At 36.9% G+C, this 19,871-nt stretch overlaps 1 protein-coding gene and 1 long non-coding RNA gene across 3 annotated transcripts in view; one reads left to right on the top strand and one right to left on the bottom strand.

The window, feature by feature from the left end:
• Positions 1-19,871, bottom strand: part of GLIS1 (GLIS family zinc finger 1) — a 143,313-nt gene that overhangs the window by 84,677 nt on the left and 38,765 nt on the right. The window lies entirely within an intron of this gene.
• On the top strand, positions 10,678-19,127 carry LOC148214186 (uncharacterized). Its single transcript, XR_015798445.1, has 3 exons — positions 10,678-10,757; positions 12,070-12,145; positions 18,945-19,127. It is a non-coding gene; the product is annotated as an uncharacterized LOC148214186 (long non-coding RNA).

The following is a 19,871-nucleotide window of genomic DNA, read 5'->3' as shown; positions in this document are numbered from 1 at the left end:
ATATTTGAGGAGCATATCACCCCTCCCCAAGATGGGAAGGGAGAAAATAACTTAAATTTACTCTAATCAGAAAACTGGTTGAGTCATTAGACCACAAAGAAGTATAATGGATACTCAAGGACAACAAAGAAAAATAATGAGTTCTGTTCCAAGCAAATCAGTAAAAAGAATAATGTTAAAAAGTAGCAAACACATAGAGGAACAACCCTTACTGAAATAAAATCAGCATGGATTCTGGAAAGGTACAGCCTCAATAGGATGTGGATGGAAATGACCCTGTTAGCATTGTACACTTAGATTTTCAAAAGGACTTTGACAGAATTTCTCATCAGAGCTCTTGGAGTAAACTTAACTGTCATGAATAAGAGGATCTGCCCCTTTATAGATTGCCAACTAGTTAAAAAACAGAAAGCAAAGAGTAGGGATAAATTGGCAATTTCCTCAACATGAACAGAATTAAGAATTGGACTCACTCAAGGTGCTGAGACCAGTTTTTCTTAACTTATTTATAAATGATCTTGAGTTAGGAGTAAGCACCGAGTTGGCCAAATTTGTGCTTGATACTAAGCTATTTAGGATGGTAAAAAATAAAAGTGACTGTGAAGAGCTGTAGGAGGATTTCAACTGGGTGAGTGGTTGACTAAATGGCAAATGCAGTCCAATGTGAGATGATGTATTTTGGGGCAAACCCCCCCCCCGTATCACATATACAGTCGTGTGGTCAGAACTATTTGTACTTAACCATGAAAAAAATCTTGGAATCATAGTGGAAAGCTCAAAGGTGTCAGTTCAGTGTGAGACAGCTATGAGAAAAGTAAATTTCAGTGGACCTCCGGTAGAGAGCCATGGCGAGCTAGATATCTCCCCCTTTTTTTGTAACGGGATAGTGTTATGACAGAGATGGCAGCTGGATGCAGAAGCTGAGCCACTGATATCTCCCTGGAAGCAAGGGGAGATCTTGAGATAGCCCACTTGGCCCCTTACAGCTGCTCCTTGTGAGTAAACTGCTGTTCTGTGGTTCGCTTATGGGTTGAGTGGCTGGGAGTCAAGGGAGGAACCATTTTTGCTCACAGTTGTCAACACAGCCTTTTTTAACGACATAAGATCAACTGAGCTTCAATTCTTAATCACTTTGGATTTATGTTCTTTTTTTTTTCCTGCTGCTTTAGAAAGATTAAGACTGCATTTGTTAGGTAAGTTGCCTTCTTCTTAGAGAAAGAATTTTAAAAGCTCTGGAAAAAATATTATTTTTTGGATTAAACAGCAAAAGGGTGCTTAGAATATGGATTTTAGAAAGTTCAACAACAGATTAAGGGCTCAGATGGACTTGGACCTACAATTTTCAACTTTTGGAAGGATTCTTCTCATAAGAAAGTGGCTTTGTTTATCCTTTTGTTGTTAGTCAAAACAAGATATTGGGACTTTAAAAGTTCGGCACTAGAGAGAGCTAGAGGATAACAAAAGAATGGTAGGAGATATTCTAACAGTGAACTGTTTGATGAAAAATTATGAAAAATTTATGGAACTTTATGACAAATTATTTTTGAAACTCTTGGAAATGGTAGACAGATGGATGGACAGTGAGGATGCAACGGAAGAAGAACAAGATACTTTGGATAAGTTTGAAATTAATCTGAACATGGATATAAATGTAAGGGATGAGAAGGATGTAGAAAAGGATGTGCTGGACTTTCAAATTAAACAGGAAGATGTTTCAGTGCCTAAAGGGGATATAAAACTAAGAAACCAGAAAAGAGATATGGAAAAAAAAAATTACTGGATGTACAAAAGAGATCTGTTCAAGGTCTGAAGAATTTTCTGAGAAGTGATTAAAAAAAGGATGAATTCCTCTTTCTGGATTTACAAAACAGGCTTGCTAAAGTTTTGGAAGCTTCTTTGGGAAAGGATTAAAAAAAAAAAGAAGCCAAGAAATCAAGATGTGGGACTTCATTTAAAGAGGTTAAGAATTAAGATTGTTAAAGGGATAAGGAAGGAATACAAGGTTGGCTTATCTGATCATGGTTAAGATAATTAACCCTTACTGGACTTTTGCTGACACGGAATGAATGACAGGGATTTGGGATTTTGTTTTTAGCTAACAGATGAGATTTGGGGTGAAGAGAATATATGTTGTAACTTAAGAGATATATTTACTTAAATTGTGTGCATTTGTTGGGATGAAGGGAGGAAATTACTCCTTTTTTCTTCCTTTTTTTTCTTTTTCACACTATTTTTTTAAATTCTTTTTTCTTTCTTTATATTTTTGTAGTTTCTATAGTTTTTATTCTTTTTAACTGTAACCTTTAATAAAATTATTTTTAAAAAAAGTAAAAGGCAAATTTCACACTAGGAAAAAAGGGATTGAAAAGAAATTTGCCAATCTTATAAACCCTTATACAAAATTATGGTATGTTGGCATCTGGAATATCGTGTTCATCCTAGTTGAAATATTTTCAAAAGGATATAACACAGCTAGAAAAAATGCAGACAACTAAAATGATCAAGGGATTAAAACATTTGTCTTATGAGAAAAGTATAAAATGTTGGGACTCTTTAGCCTGGAAAAAAGGTTTCTGACTGGGAATACATTCAAGGTATCTAAGTCATACAGTGTCAAGCCCCAAAGAGCTGGCAAGCCAAAGAAGCAAGAACTGATTTCAGAAAGACATCTTTCATGGCAGTCTGGGGTAAAAACATAATCTTGAAAACTACAAGGTTAAATTCCCAGCCAGACCTCCAGTGAGTTAATGGAGGTAGAGCCTCTTTGAAAGGCTCTCACATCTGGATTATGTTGCTTCTTCTCACCTAAACGCCACTCTTCCTCCTTTACTTCCTTTGCATTATCTCTCATACACATGGATGGAGAAAGTGAACAAAGAAAAGGTTTTTTCCTCCTCTCAAAATATTAGGATATGATACAAAGAAGACTTAAAACAGATTAAATAAAGTACTTTTTTACATAACACATAATTAATCTGTGGGGTCCATTATCACAAGCTGTGGTGAGGGCCACTAACCTGGATGGCTTCAAATAGAAACTGGATAAATTTGGGAAGGGCAGATCTATCAAGGGCTATTTGCACTGAAAACTCAAATTTACCTCTGGGTTGCAGTACACTGACAGTGGCAGTGTAGTATGCCTCTACTTCCTGCATGCTAACACTCCAGAGGCATCTAGATGGGCACTCTAAAAAAACAAAGATGGGCTTGACCTGATACAGCAAGGTTATTCTTATGTTCTTCTGAGGAATCTTTACAATGATGAATAAGCTTTTGTTAAGAACTAATTTTTTTTTTTAAACTATAGTTCAAGAACAGGAAAGGGAGTGAGACAAAGACTGTCCCAATCTTATACAGAAACTATTTTATAAAAATAATAGGACTGGAATAGATGATTTTTGTTTTAATCCATTCAATCATGTCCGATTCTCGGAGACTGCCTGGACAAGTCTCTGGCAAGATTTTTCAGAAGTGGCTGGCCATTGCCTCCTTCCTAGGCCTGAGAAAAAATGACTGGCCTAAGATCAGCTGACCCAGCTGACTTTGGGCCTAGGCAGGACTAGAATTCATGGTCTCCTAGTTTCTAGCCTGATGCCTTAACCACTACACCAAACTGGCTCTCCTGGAATAGATGATAGTTGGAATCAAAACTGAAATTGAAACGCTATCAATTTGTGATGTGCAAACAACTCCATTCTGTTAGCAGAAAATAAAAAAGGTTTAGAAGAGCTCAAAATGAAAGTAAAAAATGAAAAATGAAAAATCTGAATTAATGTTAAATATTAAGATATAAGAAATGTCAATCAGCATTCTTAGTGAACTCACAGCTGATGATGGAGAAGTGATGGCATTAGATAAGGCTTTGTTAGATAAAGATGGACAATTGCTGGATAAGTAAATATGAGATTAATCCTCGGAAGAAAGGCAGTGACAAATTAGGAGATCATGAAGGATAAATACACTTCTATAACAACAAAGGTCAGGGCGGTTAAAGAATGGTCTTTCCAGTAGCAATGTTCAGTTGTAAAAAATGGACCCTTGGAAATTGTAGAGAAACAAGACAATTTTGAATTATAAATTTGGATAAGATTATTAAGAGTATCATCAAATACAAGATGAGAAATACCACTCTTGGACCAAATGAAGACTGTACCCTTGAGGCAAAAAACAAGAAGCAGAAACTCACACATTTTGAGCATGTGATGTGAATGGATGATAAAACAGAAAGGAGACCATGCACGTCAAAGAAAATAAAAGGAGGGGAAAGCAATAGATAAGGAATACAGTGGGGGAGATCACTATAATTTCCTTGGAAGTACTATGGATTATCACTCAGGAGAGGTTAAAATTGTGAGCATTTGTCCATACAGTTATCAGGGCTCAGTTCCAACCCAATGGAATCTCACTCTTAAGTTATTAAATATAACAGACTTATTTGCACCTATAAATTATATTCACATAAGACAGGAAAAGCTGAAAAATATTATGCTAAATAACTTTAGTGAGAGTAGAGGCATTAGTTCAGGTTTCCTGGACAAATCCCACTCAATCTCAATGTATAAAACCTTTAAGTGACTTCGTTCAACTCCAGTAGTGCCCCATTTCAGTTTCAAATTAAGGACACAGACATATATGTAAAGCTGGAAGGCAGGTCTGGAAACTTTCTGCAAAATGCTATGAAGTACGATACTTTATAAGCACTGTAGTCATTATTTAAATGGTAATGTTTGACATGTTTCATTTAATGCTCCTTTAATATTAAACAATATTGTTCTTGTTTCATATAGTATTGGAATTTATAGAAGCATTTTATTTGTTTGAATCAAATGAATACTTTATTTATTCCCAATAAAGGACTTTAAAACAGGCATTAAAAGCTTCATATATAGTTGAAAGCCAACAGTAAAACAGTATATTGATTATTATATGCACATTCTAGTTTCAAAAAGATTGTAATAGAAAACATGGATTCGTGTTATCCCAATGTTTTGGACAGGTGATTCCAGCTCTATCCAATAATGTCCCTTCTATGGAAGTTGAACTTTGAAGAAGCAGGATAGGAAGAGTATTAATGCTTTTGAACTTTGGTGTTGGAGAAAACTCCTGAGACAGCCAAGAAAACAAACCAATGAATCATTAAACAAATCAACCCAGAGTTCTCACCTAAGGCACAAATGACCAGCCTCAAATTACCTACTTTGAACACATTATGCAAAGACCTAGGCCTGTGGAGAAGGTTCTAATGCTGGGAAAAGTGGAAGGGAAGAGAAGAAGAGGACACCCAGAAGCAAGGTGGATAGGCCTAGTTACAATGGCGATGAGTGCACTGTTGGAAGATCTGAAGGGCAGATCATCATGGAGAAAATCTATCAATGTGGTCGCTAAAAGTTGACAACAACTTGATGACATGTAATCAATCAAATCTAAGCTAGGTGTAGAGTTGTACCCATCGTTCAGAAAGCATAATAATTTTGTCTGTTTGCACTGCTATATCCTACCCTTACAAATGTGATATACCTGTGCAAAGAGGAATATAAAATTATGAGCATTCCACCAGCATAAGATCACAAAATTTTCAAATTTATTTTTAAATCAAATCTATCATTTTCCCTAAAAATATTTATGAACTATTGCATACTTACTGTCACAGACTAAGAAAAAAAAGAGAGCCAGTTTGGTGTAGTGGTTAAGGTGTTGACCTAGAAACCAGGAGACTGTGAGTTCTAGTCCTGCCTTAGGCATGAAAAACTGGCTGGGTGCCTGGACCAGTCACTTTCTCTCAGCTGGTTTTCCAGGAAAATTATTTCAGAAAATTCCAGGAAAATTATTTTTAAAATCTATTATAAATATCAGTGAACAGGCAACTTAGCATAATTTTAAAAAATAAGAGAAAAATGCTGTTGAAGTATTTCTGACACTAAAAGTTGCTAAGGTATTTTACAAGGTGCATAAAGATGCCTTGCACTGATAGAAAGTGAGACATTCACAAAAAGTTACATTTTCTCCAGCTTAAAAAGTGACACCCCCCCCCAAAAGAGGAAGACATGAAATGATTTCACAAGGATAAGCCCAAAGTGGGAGACCAAGATGGAACTATTCCAGGTTTACTATCTACCTTGGAAGCACTCAAGTAAGAGAGAGGAATTTCTGCAATTAAACTTCACCCTGGGCAGATTCCTGCCAACATTAATGGGGTACATAGCAAGAGTGCAATTTGTCAATGACCAGGCTATATGCAGGATTCCCTCTCTCCAATCATTTCTGTCTGTCCCATCAGATCTCACAGGGTGGACATGGTTCAGATCCTGTCTATTGAACAGTGACATCTGGCAGGACCCTGGAAGTGTGTCTTCCTGGTTGCAGTGCCTGACCTCTGAAAGACCATACCCCTTGAGATTTGTTGGAGCCCAACTCTGTCAGCAGTTCTTAAGCCCTTAAAGAGTTGGATTTTCCCTTGGGCATGGGGTCTGGAGGTTAGATGAACTGAATTGGTTTTGTCTTTGGTCACTATTATTTCATTATTAATTGATGTTGTTTGGGTTCCATCCTATGTGTGGCACCCAGAGTTGCACTTGTGAGATGGGCAACTGGGTAAATCGATCAAATAAATGAATGAATAAATAAAATAAATACAATTATGAAGCACATTATGCTAATGACCATATCTTGGCAATTCAATACAGCTACTGAATAACCACATTTTATTAGAGCTCAACAGCTAATAAGAAAGCAAACTAAGCAACTCTTAGATGTTCTTGCTTTTCAAGTTTATCCTGTGAGTGCTCAACATTAATATTTTCCAGGGGGGTGGGGAGTAGGCATGTGTAAATCCTCTCTCCACCTGTTTACCCTCAACAGTTTATCCCTTGGTTATAAACACATACATATCAATTCCTCCCTGGTCCTGATCCTAAAGTAAAAAAGGATGACTCACTAAGTTCCAATTGTGTCTAAGGTCTAGTGCCTAAGGACTATCAAGAGAAGTGGTGGGTAATCTGGAATAGAAAAACCTAGTCCTGCAAGGCTTTACCCAAGGGTAGCTTTTAAAAAGCACACACCCAATTTGTATAGTATATCACATTTTATTAACAACTAGTGTCACTGTCAACAATCTGGATGTTTGCATGCGTCCCTTATTTAATACTTTTTATTCCTTTTGAACAAAAGGGCAGAATGCACATTTAATAAGTAAGCAGCAGAGAACTGAATATTTTCCTAAATAAGAGTAAAGTTTTGCAAATCAAAGGAACTGAAGGGTTTGAATATTCTACTTTTATGACTACCCTGAATTTGCAAAGAGAGGAGGCCCAACTCCAGAGAACTCCCTTAGCTCTACCACAGACTGGCATCTTCCTCTGAACAGCAGCATCTTCCTCTGCTAATACTTCTGCTGCTCCTGAACATCCACTGCAGATTGCCCTTGCCCTGTTGGAAGGTGAAGGACAACAGGTGGTTATCTCAGGAGGATAAAAATTAAGGGAACTCTCCCGGAGGGAAGCATGCTGGCCACCACGCTGTGGCATTTCACATGACAACTGAAGACAGCCAGTTCAGCAAGGCACCAGAGGCTTAAATGCTTCAAGACCCAGCTGCCTCTGCAGTGACTTTTTCAAAATGAACCTTGTTTTCCTTACACCATGTTTATTGTTTTGTTCAGGACTGGTAGTTGCATTGCTGGTTTGTTTTACTGAAGACTGTCTTTATTGCTCTTTTGTGCTCTGCTCTGGGCTCCTTCGGGAGGAAGAGCTATGTTAAAACAAAACTAAACCAAGCAAAGCAAAACAAAACAAAACAAAAGGGAGGGAGGGAGGGAGGGAGGGAGGGAGGGAGGGAGGAAACATGGGTTGTGCAGTACTCCAGGAAAAAAATAATCCCACAACATTGCTTTACATGCAGCAGCAGCTGCACATACCAGAGTTTTCTGTAGCCATATATTCCTTCTCCCTCCACCTCATCCCAGGACATCATCCTTGATTTAATTACATGCTTTGGCTCTACACTGATTTCAGCTTACATGAATGGCAGATGACTGACAGTGACTGCAATAAAATCACAGACTTGCGTTAAATTGCCAGATTATTTATGTATTTCTTTTGCTGTGCTGTTAAACAATGACTTCAGTGGACCATATGGTACAAATAATGGGATATTTAGAAATCAGGAGTACATAAAAACTAAGAACACCACAAATATAGACCATTTAAAAACCATACTGTGCTTCATTAGAAAAAAGACAGACACACACACACCTCATTTGACCCATACTATAGGAAATCTGCAGTAACTGGAGTTTGTGGATATCACTAAAGATCATATTTGCTTTAAAGTCAAGCTTCCCCTCTTTGCACTGGCATTTAAAACCATGACTAAGTTTAATGGAAGCAAGCATTACATTTATTTGAGGGGGCGGGGATTACTGTACCATGGAAGTATGCAATTTGTTAAGCAACAAATTGTGATGCAGAAGTCCTGGCCTGATAGGCACAACTAGCATCTACTGTAGTTGGGAATGTTTCATTAGCATCAAACATGCATGTAGTTAGTAGATTCCAAGCCACAAATAGAAGCCATTCTGCATTTATAGGAGGGCATTTATATAAAATCCAAAGTGAGACTAATAACATAAACTTAGCACTCTTTCCTCCAGATAAGCACATTGGGTGTAATAGTCTATTCTTAGGATATGGACCAGTCACTTTTTTGGTTGAATCTACCTGATAGGGTTGTTGTGAGAACAAAGATAGAACTGTGGGCTCTACCAAGACTTAAATGCAACAAGTAAATAATACAGAACCAAAGAAATGGTGGTATTTTCCCTTCGCTCAACATATATATCACTACTGAGAATGCATTCTTGCAATGGTTTATTCACTTATTATATTTATTATATCAATTTATATAGCATTCTATTTCACAGATGTGATGCTGGGCAGTGCACATAGGGTTAAAATCAAACCAAATATGCACACAATGGTCCTCAACCAGTGGTACATATGCCATAGGATTCAGAAATAATATGGGTAGGATAAAGGATAAATCCCTAAAATGTTATGTTTTAAATGAACATAATAATACAATGCCTCTACAGGTAGTCCTCACTTACCAACCATTCGTTCAGGAACCATCCAAAGTTACAACGGTGCTGAAAAAATAACTTTACAGCCCATTTATGACCATTTACAATCTTCACAGAGTTCCTCAGTCACTATTACAGTCAGTACACATTGTCTTGTGCCTGACCTGTGGTTCTTTCTCCCCCCCTCCACCAGCAAAGCAGAGACATTGGAGAGAAAGGGATTGCAAGAGAGTAAGCTGTTTGCTCTTCTACACACTGAAAGCAATGTGATCACATCAGCAGCCCAGGGCTGGGAGCCATGTGTACACTATGCAAACAGCTTACATTAGTTTCTTCCTCTCCAATCCCTTCCTTGGCAGGATGGGAGGGAAGGGAGAGAGAAAAGCAAGCCATTTCCATAGGCAATCTCTCCTTTGCCTGACTCTTTCCCACTGCCAGTACAATTGTGTTACTGTTGATGTGTAGAACAGCAAAAAGCTTACTCTCTTGAAATCTCTTCCTCTCCAATCTCTCTGCTTTGCAGGGGCGGAGGGGAGGGTCAGGCAAAAAAATTGCTTGATTCCCCCCCCCCGCCCCCGGCAGAGCAGAGAGACTGTGGGAGAGGAAGAGATTTCAAGAGAGTTCTGTAAGCTATTTGTGTAGCGCTCCTGCAGCTGCCAGCCCCGGGCTGCTGGTGTGATTACACTGCTTTAATGTATACAAGACAGTAAGCAGGCACTCAAGCATTCCAAAGGGTAGAGGAGTAGTTGGGAGGCAAACAAAAGCTGAAGGTGTGAAACTGAGTAGTCTTGTCTCTTTCCAGCTGGAAAGCACAGTCATGGTCACGTGATTTCCTACTTAACGACCACTGCACTTAACAGTGGAGTTGCTGGTCACAATTAGGGTAGTTAAGCGAAGACTACTTGTATCAAATCTTTATTATGGTCATAAACCAGCATATGGACTACCTGTAAACATAAAAGTGTCCTTCCTGGAAAAAGTGTTCCTTTTATTTCTAAAATTGTGGAATCCTTAGAACTACTGCTCGGTGCTGGCATCCACCCCTTATGCCCAAGCTTAATCCTGAGACATGTGCAGGAATGATAGTGAAAGTGCCCCTAAATGCATACAAAGTGCATTTGCCTCAAACTAAATAGGAGAAATCTCCATCCATCCAAGATTGGGGAAGGGTCCTTAGACCAGAGAAAGCTCTTTTCAAAACAATACTATAAGATGGAAGCATTTCTTTAAACTTGAAATTAAATATGACTTTGGGTGCCCTGTTGCTTCATCTCTTTGGCTTTGTTTTGGATGGAGCATCATTTAGCGTGCTTTTGCACATTTGGCCACAAGGCAGGGTCATAATGATCTATATTGCAGCCCCATTTGTATCTGATTCCCAACCAAATGCAATTCCACACACTTCAGTGAGCAGTCCAGGTTTTATAAAAACAGAAACGATGCATGACCACCAATGTTTTTGTCACACTGAAGTCAACACTGGCCACAGAAGAAAATTAAGCAATGTGTTCAGGGCAACACATGCTCTTACACATTGGGTATCAAGTTACAGAATGTCAGCTTGACCTGCAGTGTTGCCAAACACAGACATAAGAAATGGAGCTGAAGTTCAACTACAAGAGCTGAAAGAGTACAGCTATCAGCTTGCTTTAGAGAAATAACTCTATTGCTCATAAAATATGTAAGTATTATCTGACATACTTTTTCAATCATCTTAAAACAAGTTTTATATTTAACCTATTTTTATGACCAAAAGAAGATAGGAAGCACAGTCATACCCTGGATATATATATTGCCATTATAAAATATGTGTTATTTACATGTCTCTAACTATAATTTCATCAGAGCATAGTAACTGGAAAGTCTGCATAATTTTGGAAGGACATGTGTTTACTTAAAAGAGCACTATTATTGCTAGTTGGATACCAAGCTAACATTATAAATCAAACTAAAAATACAGATTCCTAATTACAATCTTAAAAAAAACACTGTATGCTTTTACATAATTTTTGGCTAACAAGTAATTGAAATTATTTCAGTGACATAGAATCCATACATTTTTCTGCTGCAATGTTTTAAGAGCTTGTGTTCCCAAGGTAGTTTGGCAGTCTCATCTTCACCAGTGAACCAGATTCAAAAGTTATATAGTTATATAACTAAATCAGGAACTGCATCTAATAGAGCATTTTAAACAATTTTAAAGCCATCTTTATTGTAATATCAAGAAGATTTTTTAACTCAAACATCAACAGAGGGCTGTAGTGATTGATTCCATGTGAATGAAGTACTAAAATTTAAAACACTTCTTCGCATTATATTAATTCAGTATGAAGGTTTCAATTCAGTATCAGAAAAGAGGGATTCACGGAGCAAAAATTCAAGACTAGTTGGTGGTGGGAATAAATGGTAGAATGGTGAAATCAACAAAAAATTCAATGAGCAATATGGTAGAGAATCACTGTTACAGCAGCTAATTGCTAGGCCCTATAATGTGATTCACCCTAACAAGAATGTTGGATTAATCCCACGTCTTACTCTGTATGCTGTAGCACCAAAAATAGTAATATATCAGAGGCCTCTTTCTGTATCTAGCAGAAATGCCTCAGAAGTGGGCAGAGGAAGGAATGGACAGGGAGCCGACAGGATACCTACGTACAGCATCATATATATTTCAGGGTTGTTGGAGTCAAGGATACTGGTTAGTCAATTTGACCAAAAAATTGGGTATGCAGCAATACTAGCACGAGTGAATTAGGACAGCAAATAGCCTGCAAGCCATGTAAATAATTCAGCAACCTAATCTAGAAAGCTACATAATGAAGTGTGTGTATACATACATACACACATACACACACACATACACACATACATATATGGGAGCATTATCACACCCTTATCTCCTGATATTACTCTTCTGTTTATGGATTTAATAGTCTCATTTTAATACTCCCTGATCTCGCCTTTCAATAACTTAAAGTTATGCCACTCAACAGACTCAAGAGTAAGTACATTTATGGTCAAGGCGAAGAAAAAGGAGGACCACGTCTGCAACTACAGAACACTGTCCAGGTAAACCAGGATTGCCAAGCACAATCATCTGGGTTGAATTGTCTGTCCCACTGAAAGAATATTCAAATGGATTTGAAAAATTTGCTGGGAGAACATTGTACTACAAATCTTTCAAAACCCTTTTGATGTTCTCCTGGTATTTTCTACCAGAAAATATGATTTAGGGTTTTCTAAACAATAACAACAATCACCGAGGAGTGATGTCGCCATGTAAGTGTCAACCTGGATAGTGTCAATGCCTGAACCATGTGTTTCTAATTTAAAAACTCTATTTTCTTGCTCCAACAGCTATTTATTGTCAGTGTTTCTTTTCTTTCTATTTAAGAATTTTTTTTTTTACATACTTAATATCACAAAACAAAATAAACTATCCATTGCAATCTTCTTTCTCACCTCATTTATTCAATATGTTTCTTCAGGGTACTTCTGTTCTTCAGGGTACAGCTAAGATAACTCTCATCAAACTTTCTAGTAATTTTTCAAAAAGGAATATAAGAAGGTTGACTTTACCAAATATGCCATAGATTGTTTCCAGTTCAAATAAATTGCAATACTGCTTAGAATTTAGCCTATTAAGTCAGAATGAATTCATATGATTAAACATAACAATTAACATATTTCACCATTTCAACTAGGATTCTCCCTATAACATTTGTAATAAATTTCACTGTTTCTAACAATTAAGGTTTTGTCCACACTTTAAGTTTTCATGTTTACTCAGAGAGTTGTCTGCTAGAAATGTGGTCTTGTAGCTGGGGGTTTACAGATCTCCAGAGCAGGAAAAACAAAAACCCTAGACCATCTGAATTCTTAGAAATTATTAAAATATTCAAAATTAATTTTGTTATTTAGGAAATCAAAATTACTAATTTCTAAAATCCATATAACTCCATTACAATAATTAAAATGGATAAAACAAAGTAAAATGCAACTCTGACACAGTGTTATCTTACTAAGGGCCATCTCCCTTATATGCTTGCCTATGAAGTTGATTCATGATATTTTATCTGCCAGACAAGCATTAGACGCAGAAGACATGATAAATACAAGCAGTCTGATTGTGAAATTCTTCCTGCTCGTCCAAATACTTGTAAGCCTTGTTTATTTTCCTTCAAGTCTTTGAGTAAATTGGTACAACTCTATGTTCTACAAGGCTATTGTGACTTAAAATATGTACTCATATTAGAAGTATTTATTCCTTTCTAAACAAATTTTTAAAAAACACTGTAAATTGTTGTTGCTTAACTGTTTGCTTTGGAGTAGTTTTTAACAATGAAATCATGGGAGTACATTTTAAAATAAATTATTTCATGACAGCTGTAGTCCTGTACACATTTTCCTAGCAATAGAGCAACAAATTTCAAAGGAACAATTGAAAGCCAACTGAAATTTGGACAAAGATTATTATATTATCTGCTATAAATAGGGGCTTCAGCATGCTTCTTCATGGCCTTCCTTTTACAGTCCATCAACTCTGGCTTCATCCTGAATTTTTATACAGAAAACACAGAAATTGCATCATTAGGCAATATGAGGTTGTAAATGGAATCCACTGGACACCATTTTGAATTTGGACTTGAAAAACTGGAGTCTAAATTCCAGATTAGCCATAATCTAATCTAATCTAAACTTTCCGGGTGTTATAGGTGGAAAGTTATAGTAATTTAGCCTGAACTAGATTCATAAGGGTCCCACAGGAGAAATGTAGATACAAGAGGACAACAGCAAGGTTTTTCTACATTTTTAAAGTGTGTTTAAAATTCCTGAAGAATCACTTCTAGGAGGGTGTATTAATTGTTATTTTGGTTTGGTTTGGTTTATCACACAATTAAACATAAATTGCACTTTTCATCTTCTGATGTCAAAAATTATTTTATTAGATTAGACATGTGGATGCCAATCACTGACACAATTGTTCTGAAATGTGAATATGCTAGCCCCGGGATAATTTTTATACAGTTTTTCCTGTAAATTTAGCAAATTCCACATACCCTGTTCTTATTTTCAAGAAGAGGTAACACATGGCATTCTTGTGTGATTCATTCATGCCATTCCTTAACTTGCTGCATTTACTCTAATGGACAGAATTGCATTGCTTTTCATAAACACAAAAATGGGAAGCAAGCATGGAGATTGCTGTATTCAGCTCAGAATTTTTAATGAAAGTCTTGTATTATCTATTATTTAAATGTTTGAAATGTTTTCATTTTTAAGTACTATGTTTCCTGCATTCTTAGGGAAATAGCAGTATTAACTCTAAATAAAAATAAATGGGAACCTCTGAGATTTAAATACTTCAGATATACAGCTGGAAATATAATGCAAATTCAGAATAGGAGGTGTAAAGGAAATGACCTATAAGCTTGTCCTAATTATATACTAAAATCAATGAAGTTTACTTCAATTGCTTTTCCCAACCTAGTATCCTGAGAAACATTAGACTGCAACTCCAAGAATTCCCAGCCAGTTATGACAGTAGTAATCCAACACATCTGGAGAGCGCTAAGTTGGAGAATACTATCCTATGGGAATCAGCAATCGGTGGTTGCACTCAGCTTTTTTGCAGAGTTGCACCACAAAATAGGTGAAGCCACATCACATGTGGAAATTGGGCTGAGTTTGTGTGAATGGAGAAAAGTCAGTGGATGATGATGATGATGATGATGATGATGATGATTTTACAAAAGGCTATTTCAGGGCTCACACTACAATTTACATTAGTTTCCCTCCACAAAACACTGTGAAACTAAGCTGTCATCTTTCAGCAATCAAGTTCAGAGAGGGCTCCAGGGGCTGCAAAAAAGGGTCTGGCGAGTACATGCAGCCCTGGAACCAATATATAACTGTGACAGCGTTCCAACAATAGTGAGAGCTTCTTCCCAGCACTAAAGTGTGAATATTCCACATTATGGCAATCACTAGGGGATCTAGTTGATAGCTGTCATCACATGCTGATCCATATCATATAGTCCAGTTAATCCACACCTTGGATTAACTGGACTATATTCTCTATATTATAACAAACAGAAATACGATGAGAGCTACCTGATGTAATGCTTAAACCCAGCACGTGAAGAGCTTAGCTCATGACAAAAGCCACAACAATAGATCTCAGTGTAACAGCTGAGCTCTGTAAACTAGACATTAATTATAAGGACAAAGCAACAAAACCTCCACAATAATGGAAAAACCAACAGAGGATAAATCCAAAGTGTGAAGAGCATTTCAGATATATTCTAGATAGAGATATTCTTGTAATACCAATCAAATCCTGAAAGAGCACATTCCACATAGGAAAAGTGAACATATGCTAGTCATATCCTCTAAGATATAAACATCAGATATAGAGTTTGGAAGGAAGGCCTGTATTGTTCAAATTCCACTTAGAAACAAATAGTCAGTAGACTTGAGTCTTTCTATATATATTCTTTCCACTATATAAATCTTATCTGCTATTCAACAGCCTGTCCATTTAGACGTGAGCCTGCAGAAACTTCATTTCCTTGAGAAGATCATAACAATGCAGGAAAGAGAAGAAAAGAACAAGTGAAGAGATATTATTATTCGCTTGGATGCATGCAACAAAGGGTTAATTTCTAAAGTACCCTCAGGAAGAAAAGTTCTCAATCTCTAGCTGCTGGGAGAGCGGGAGTAATATGTGGGCTTCGTTTATTTACTGAGGCAATTTTCCACCACATCCCTATACAGATGTAGAGATGGACACGCAATTAACAGACTCAGTAATGCATGCATGACCTTTCAAACATCTACTTCTACCAGACTTACAATACTCTGCATGTGCAGCACGTGTTTCATTATGAACTCAGCAGAGATTTACACTGTGTTCACTACCATGTGCCCACTAAGCATCAACAAGGCACATGACAAAGCTCCAGTACAGAACTTAGTGAACAAAAAGACAATGATGGTTTTTTGCACTGATGTTGAAAATCACACCATTATCAGATACAGCTTAACAATGCTGTACACACACTTTCAGATCTTGTATACAGATACAATAAATAAAAAGAGAGAGGTTCTATAAAATGTTAGTAAAGCTTAGTTATTTATGCAATCTTTTTAGAGTTGATCTAGATCAAGTTCATAAGCACCTCCATTTAATGCTGCAGTGACACATGGATGAAAGAAATGGATTTACTATGAATACATTCCTAACTTTCTTACCACCGTGTACAGAAAAAATCCTGAGAAATAAATGAACTGGGTACCTGCTGAGTAAGTAGGACTAGCTGTGAATCTTTTATACTGTGAGCAAATGTTCCAGCTGAGGGACAGCTTGCTGAGACCTAAGTATGTCTGGTACACAAATAAAACTTTCACAATGAAGCTGTATCTGGGAAGAAACAGAGCAAATCTTTTGAGTAATCTTTAGCATACAGTATGCACACATATGTCATCAGGAGGTCAGAGGAAAATTAAAGGCAGTAAGAACATACAGTAATAATTACCTTATTAACAATAGCCATTCACAAAACAGTTGTTAGATTACAACACAGGCATCTCTACCCTGGCAAGTTGATTAAAATTTATGAAGTATGCTTTGTTCACACCACAGGAAATAAGAGTTCAACCCTTTGATTAATTGTAATTCATTTGTCTTTAAATATCCTTTGTATAGTAATGGCCCCAGAGTGCTCTGGAGAATGTGCAATATCTTGCCATTTAAAAAAAAAAGTCACACATGATGTTCTGTGTGTGAGAAAGGGAATGTCCACTTGGTCCTATGTAGAATGCGAAAGGACACTCCTACCAAATTGGAGCCACTATTCCCTCTCTGTTATGTATTTCATTTATTTCTGATCTCACAGTTTATAATCCTCAATGAGGCACTTGTAACTTAACACAAACTTTCATGCACGAGGTGGAATAAACTGCAGTCCATAAAAGATTCTCTGTTTGTCTGTCTGTCAGTCTGTCTATCACACCCATTCTGTCTGTCTGTCTATCTATCACACACCATACTTCAAGATTCTGTAACATTCCTTGTTATGAAAGCTGTTTACAGTTCTGGGGGAAAACAAATAATAGGAAGCCAACTTTATAGGTTCCAGCAGTTGGTGTACATCAGCAAAGTGCGCAGAACAGTTCAGACTGCATTTAATGTACTTTTAAACATTTGTGTTACACTATTTCATTAATTATAGATTCATTACTGGCTACAATAAGAGCTAGAGCAAACATTTTGCATTTTAGTTAATGTTGCTGAGCTAAAGGGACAGGTTATAATCACCTTTTTGAAAATAGCTATGTGTGGGTAAAGCCATGGTTGCTGAGTCAGAAGATAGGAGCAAAACATTGAAAAGTAAGAACCATAACAATAGTAATGCAAAGCCTACTGAAGCAAGTACTTGGTTCCTGGACCTCTGCTAATTTACCAAACTAGAACCAGAACCAGCTACAAAGGCAGGCCCAAGAATATAGTATAATCAGCTTGCAAGCAGATGAAAAAAAAAATACCCACGTGGGCAAAGTATAATCATTAGGTGCCTACAGGGATAATCCTTTGAGAAGACTCTAGAAGGTGGTAAGTCACAGAACTAGAAAAGCCTGAGGATCTACAGAAGTGAGCGGAGAAGATTCCATCTACAATTGGCATGGGATAGCTTGTGTACAAAATTATTTTCCCATGCCTCTCTTGGCCTGGCTGCCCAAAAGTGTAGTGGCATGTGTATGATAAACGAATCAGTATGAAATTAGCTCAAGTTTCATGTTTGTTTATTAAATAAACTATTGCATCCATTAAAGTTACAAACATTTAAGATACAGTTAAACAGGAGACCTTGATTTAATATTTCAGTCATGCTCTACATCTATTACCATTTAACTTTCACATGATTTACATGGATTTTTTGTGCAGCTAGTGCAAATACGGCTACACTCTCTGACACGCTTTCATTAAGATCAAATTAAAACTGTTTTTTTCTTCAATGAATTTTTCATGGATTGATAAATGTAATAGGCAATATAAAAGATAATGAAGTGAAGTAAATCCTGAATCTGAGAATGACAAAAGAAGAGTGTTAGCACAATAGGAATTTGCTGATATGCCAATCTCAATACCCTCAATTATGCTGAAGGCACAGTTTGCAATCTTAAAAAGTAGGGAATTAGTCTTTAGGAGAACAGTATTTAGGTTTATAAGAAACTTGGCTAATTGTTTGGCCTACATTTTGTATGCTTATCAACAAAATTAAGTGAAAAATGATCATACATACATTGGTGGTTTAAGAATTAATCTCGAATTTGCTTTTAAGGTAACTCTTCCACTGTGATGGTAAGTGGGAATGACCTTGGGAGAGAGGGGAAGGGATGCTGCCTAGGGAACAGTTAAGATGGTGGTGGTGGGAAGCCTGCAGCTGCTTAATGGGCAAAGAAAGAAACTCAGAAAGGATCCTCCCTAACTTATCAGGCTGTAAAAAGAGATAGCAGGAAATTTGTACTTTCAGACTTGCAAGATTCTGCTAATGTAGTTGTGTTTCCTGTCTGGTCTACTGGGGAAGGCTGACATCCACAGAGGACATTCTAGGAAATTTAATTCTAAATTTCCTAGAAAGAGTTACACACATACTCTACTTATGATGGAATTAATGTGCCACATCAATGCTTAGTTTTCTTCTTTCTTGTTATATTCTGCTTAGCAATCTAGAGGACTGAAGTTTTATATATAAAATATATATTTCAAGATTTATGTACTTTATAGTTTTTAATTGTTAGATTTATATTCTGCCTTTCATACAGGAGCTCAAGAGTACTCCCTCTTCTTATTTCTCCTCTACAGCAACAATCCTGTGAGGTACATTGGCCTGAGAGAGAATGACTGGCCTGAAGTTCTCCAATGAGTTGGATATAAACTTCTTGTATCCATTGTATTGTACCATATATACACTCTAAGTATATGGGCAAATTAGTAGCTGAAATAAATGATTCCCACATCCAATGATGGCTGGAAGGATAGTGGCTGTATTCGGTCTCCTATACATCTGAATAAATCATACAGATTCAGGAGAACAAAACAAAACCAAGGCATAACACTGAACATCAACCCTACCTGGAAGTGAGCCCCAATAATTTCCATGCCAACTGCTTTCAAATTAAAGAATTGAACTTGCAGTTTAAACTACAGATCCTACTGTTCTGATAGCTACCTAGAGCAGTGCTTCTCAACCTTGGCGACTTTAAGATAGATGGATTTCAACTTGCAGAATTCTGAGAGTTGAAGTCCACCTATCTTAAAGTTGCCAAGGTTGAGAAACACTGACCTAGAGGCTGAAGCTGCCATATTGAGACGGGACAGGGTAGGAAAGAGTTTAGGCTGATCAAACTAATTCTATTTGGGTTTGGACACTTTATTGGATAGTTACTTCAAAGAATCAGCTAACTGTGAAAGCCAAACTCTTGACATGAAATAGCAAGATTGGATTGGAATCATTGTAACCCCTGGATACAATGATTTTGTTTATATATTGATCCATACATTTTTACAGTCAGGATTTGGTACTTTTCCACAACTCTTTCAGAGTCTAAAAGTAGTGGCACAATGTCAACTACACAGTATTGGCAGCCATTATGCTACCTAGATCTTTGTTTTCTATTAAACCTGTGATTTTAACAAACACTGCTTATTTTATGCAAATTACAAGAAAGCAAATATAATCTATATCCTATAAACTTCTGAAAGAATGAGAACATTTAATCTTTTTGCAAT

This window comes from Python bivittatus, unplaced genomic scaffold (assembly GCF_059951505.1).
Source record: "Python bivittatus isolate LINGU-HERP-01145 unplaced genomic scaffold, Pbiv_v1 ctg000700_np1212, whole genome shotgun sequence".
Taxonomy (NCBI): domain Eukaryota; kingdom Metazoa; phylum Chordata; class Lepidosauria; order Squamata; family Pythonidae; genus Python; species Python bivittatus.
This window is presented reverse-complemented; position numbering and strand designations above follow the sequence as displayed.